Raw genomic sequence first — 5159 nt, forward strand, 5'->3', positions numbered from 1 at the left:
CTCTTTCCCTTCTTCCATGTGGTCTTCGGCCTTGATGTGCTTTAGGGGCATCATCATTCTTTCAATGGTTATAGGCATGCCTTGGCTTAACCACATTGGATTCTCCTCTTCCATTAGAACTTTAGCCTTTGCACACAACCTCCAAATGGTACTCGGATAGTACAACCAAGATCCGGCCGAATTCTTCTCAGCCAGCTTTTGAATGTCTTTTGCAAGGATTTCATGAACTCTTATCTCTCCTCCCACAATGATGCAATGCAACATCACGGCTCTCTCCCTGTTAACTTCTGAGGTGTTCACTGTGCCCAGAATTGATCTTTTCATCAACTCATACCATCCTTTTGCTTCCGGGGTGAGGTTACATCTCTTCAGATACTTATATTTGTTCTTGTCATCTCATTCCCACTCTGAGTTCTCCATACAAATATCTCTCGCAATCTCATCATAATCCTGATCTTCATTCAATCTTTGTTGGTATCCCGGTTCACTAAAGCGGACTGACTTTAGTCCCAAAACTTTCTTGATTGCATCCGAGCTAAAGTCTACTTCCACCCCCCGCACATAGCTCTTGTACGTTGGGGGCTCACGCATGTCAAGCCTTGAGACATTTGCATAGAACTCTCTTATGATATTGGCATTGATTCGGGTGGCTGGTGATGCAAGTTCCTCCCACCTCCTCTTTTGAATTTTGTCCTTCATTTCTTGGCATCCATCATCCGGCAACAAGAGTGGAATTTCAGGATAGATCTTTTTCTCGTTCATCCATTCAATTTGCATTTGATGGTACCGAGACTTGAATCTCCATTGGTCATATTCATGTGTGTCTTCCTCCACCATGGGGTCTTTCCCTTTTCTTCGTTTGGTTCTTGAGGAAGAGGCCATGATCACTTGGTTGGCTGAGTTTTTGTGAGGTTAAAGGGAGTGTGAAGAATGTTGGAGAATTTGATATGTGTTTGGAGCAAGAAGAAATTGAGACCGAGCTTGCTATGACAAGAAATGATGAAGGGAAGTTTAAATGGTTGGAGTTTAAAGCAAGAGAAATGTTGAACCGAGCTTGTTATGTTGAGGAGTGATGAAGGGAATGAAGTTTCCAAGGTTGGAGTGATTCGGTCATGTGCATGGCTTGAGGTGGTACGTTTGAGCAATGAAAGGCTAAGATGCAACTAGACACTATGGGGATCAAAGGTGTGCATGTAAGGATGAATGAAGACAAAGCTTGCTTCTTCACTTGCCTTTGCCGTGATCATTCTCAAGGAGTGGCAGATTTCTTTTTCGAAGCATGTGATGAGCTTTTGTCCTCATGCTATGCTTTCCTTTGTCTTGTCTCTTTCATTGAAGATTCTTTGACCACCTAGTCATCACAACATACATTAGTTTTGTCCAACTGTGGCAAGAGTATTCCTTTTATTAATATTATATGAATCATCAATTCTTATATCCAATTGAACCGTGACTCATCTTTGGAGGACACCAAACTTAATGTTTGATCATGTATGAAGAAATTGTGTCTCTTCCTCCAATTAGTGAAATCCCAATGTCACTCTTAGTTAAATGTTTATAAGAATTGCTTTCATCCTAATTTTCTTTTTCTCTTCTTTTTTTTTTTCATGAAGGGTCAATTGTGTCCCTAAATCGGTGCATCAAAGTTTGATGAAAACTAAACTTGTTTCTTGTCAAAGGGTACATCACAATTGATGCCTTCATTACCGAATAAGAATTTTTCATTTATAAGATTTTGGAAAATAACAATTGTATGATTATTGATGCATGAATTTCTAATTTTCATGAAGCTATGTGGACACCAAACTTTAGTGTTTGGCCATATGCTTTGTCAAGACACTCTAAGCTTGCAAAACAGAATTATTTGTAACGTTAGTTTAGTGTGCTTGAAGGCACACCAAACTTAGAATTCTCAGCATATGTTTCAAAACAGTGCATGCAGTCAATGGACATATTCATGAAAAGAGAAAAGAATTCATGCTCAAATGATCATAACTTATTGAATTTAAAATGACATGAATCCTAAATTATGGGTTGCCTCCCATGGAGCGCTCTTTTATTGTCATTAGCTTGACATTGAGGCTTTCTTTTATGGTGGTTGGTGCTTGTAGAGCCTCAATTTGTCTCCCCTGACTGTGATCCTCTTCTTTGTTCCCTGGTGTTCAATTTCAGCATGCTCTAATGAGAGTATGTTGCTGACAGTGTAGTAGTCCTCAGTTTGTTGGTTTGCCCCCAGCTGTTGATATATCAGTTGCACTTTGTCACCTTTGGAAAGCTCCTCTGTTGGGATCTTCCTGTTCTTCCAACCCCTTTTTGTTTTGTTTCTCCGTTTCATCTTTCCTTTTGTTGATCTTTCTTTTCTGGCCGTAGGCTTCCCTTGGGGACCTCTCTTCTCAGTGGCTAATACTCCAATATCTTCTTGGGCCTTTTCATCAGTCTGCACAATCCTTAGCCTTGGGATGTTGCTGTGACTCTCTTTGTCAGTTTCTTCCTTCAACTGTGATTCTCCCTTGTCAATTTTCATATAATCTTTCTTCTCCTTGCTAAATTGTGCCTCTGGTAATACCTTCAGAGTGACACTCTTATCATGCATTCTAAGAGTTAATTCTCCTTCCTCTATGTCTATGATAGCTCTAGTAGTGGCCAAGAATGGCCTTCCCAGAATAATAGAATCACCATCATCCCCTTCTGAATCTAGAACCACAAAATCTGCAGGGTATATGAAGTTGTCCACCTTGACCAGTAGGTTTTCAATCATACCCCTGGGGTATACTGTTGACTTATCTACTAGCTCTAGAGATATTTGTACTGGTTTAACTTCCTTTATATGCAGCTTTTTTACCAAGGAGGATGGTATTAAGTTGATACTTGCTCCTAGATCGCACATTGCTTTAGTGATGGTTAATTCCCCAATGGTGCAAGGTAGCAAAAAGCTCCCTAGATCTTTAAGCTTAGGGGGAAACCCTTTTTGAATCAAAGCCCTGCATTCCTCAGTGAGCAGTATGGTTTCTTTCTCATCCCAACTTCTTTTCTTGTTGATAAGCTCCTTCAAAAACTTGGCATACAGAGGCATTTGCTCAAGTGCTTCAGCAAAAGGAATATTGATTTCTAGCTTTTTGAAGGTTTCAAGGAACTTGTGAAAATGCTGGTCCTTGGTTTCTTTGTTGAACCTCTGGGGATATGGCAGTGGAGGTACAAAGGTTTTCTCTACTTGTTGCTTTTGATTCTTGGTTGGCTTTTCAACTGCTTCATTCCCTTTTTTTGGAATTTTCGGTTGTTCCCCCTTTGCTTGAGTTTGCTTTGAGGCTTCCTTGCTTGCCATTGCATCATCATCATTGGCTTCCTCTGTGTGTGTTGGCTGTTCCTCTTCTATTGGTCTTTTGCTGCTCTCTACTTGCTTCTTAGTAGTGGCATTATTGCTCATCAATGTTCTCCCACTCCTTAATTGTATTGCCTTGCATTCTTCCTTAGGATTTGGGATTGTGTCACTCGGCAGTGAGCTTGAAGGTCTCTCAAGAGAAATCTGCTTGGAGATTTGCCCCATCTATCTCTCTAGGCTTTTCAGGGATGCTTCCTGATTCTTGGTTACCATTTCCTGGTGTTTCAACATTTTGTCTATCACGGCCTCCAAGTTAGTGATTCTCTGGGCTTCAGGTGATACTTGAGGTGGGTTATGAGATGTGGGTGGTGGATGATAGGCATTTTGGTTGGTGGGTTGGTTATTGGATTGGTACTGGTTGGGGTTGGGGTAGTTGTTTTGAGGTTTTCTGTAGGGGTTTTGGTTGGTCTGCTGCTGGTTGTGGTTTTGGTTGCTTCTTGGGTTGTTTTGGTTTGAGTTCCTCTGCCATGGTTGTTGGTTTTGGGTATGATTATCTCCCCATCTGAGGTTTGGGTGGTTCTTCCAGGATGGATTGTATGTATCACCATACACTTCATTTGGTCCTTGGTTGTGCATATACTGTACTTGCTCTTGTTGTTGTTCTTCTTGAGTTTCTTCACTCTGTCCCCATGTGGTTGATGGTTGGCTAGTGTTAACTGCTGCAACTTGGAGACTATCAATCCTCTTGGCCATTTGCTCAAATTGTTGTTGAATTTGCTGCTGCATCATCTTGTTTTGAGCCAAGATTAAGTCCACTCCTTCTAGCTCCATTACTCCTCTTCTTTGTGATGGTTGGCGGTTTCTTTGATGAGCAAAGAAATATTGGTTGTTAGCCACCATATCAATGAGATTTTGAGCTTCCTCTGCAGTTTTTATGAGTTGCAAGGAACCTCCAGCTGAGTGATCAAGTGATTCTTGAGCCTTTAGGGTGAGTCCTTCATAGAAGTTCTGTAGCTTGTCCCACTCAGTGAACATTTCTGGTGGACATTTCCTCAGCAGAGCCTTGTATCTCTCCCATGCTTCATACAGATTTTCAGCATCCGATTGTGTGAATGTTTGTACCTCGGTTTTCAGCCTGTTAACCCTTTGAGGTGGATAGAATTTGGCTAGAAATTTAGTCACCAAATCATCCCAGCTAGTGATGCTTCCTTGAGGAAAAGTTTCAAGCCATTGTGCGGCCTTGTCCCTTAATGAGAACGGGAACAGCAGAAGCTTGTAGGTTTCAGGATTCATGCCATTGGACTTGACAGTGTCACAAATCCTTAAGAAGGTAGACAGATGTTGATTTGGATCCTCCAATGGTCCTCCCCCAAACGAGCAGTTGTTTTGGACCAATGTAATGAGTTGTGGCTTTAATTCAAAGTTATTTGCATTGACATTAGGGGTGAGAATGCTGCTTCCACAATGTCTAGCATTTGCAAAGGTATAGGAGGCCAGAACTCTCCTCTGGGGTGGATTGTTATTGTTGTTGTCTGCTCCACCTGGTGGATTGGTTGAATGTTCCTCCATATCTTGGAATTCTTCTTCTGATTCCTCTTCTCCAACAATATTTTTCCCTCTTTCCGCTCTTCTTAACCTTCTAAGAGTTCGTTCGTCTTGTTCATGAAAGATAGGTGTATTTCTTCTTGTACCTGACATACAAGCAGAACATAAGAAACACACAAACCAGTGACACTTCAATCTATTGCTAGAATGAAGTTTTAGTTAGCTTAAGCAAAAATTCAAACAGTTAGTGGGTTAATTGAAAATTAAAAGAACATAAAATAAAAAGAAAAAAATG

The sequence above is a fragment of the Arachis hypogaea genome, chromosome 11, assembly GCF_003086295.3.
Source record: "Arachis hypogaea cultivar Tifrunner chromosome 11, arahy.Tifrunner.gnm2.J5K5, whole genome shotgun sequence".
Classification (NCBI taxonomy): domain Eukaryota; kingdom Viridiplantae; phylum Streptophyta; class Magnoliopsida; order Fabales; family Fabaceae; genus Arachis; species Arachis hypogaea.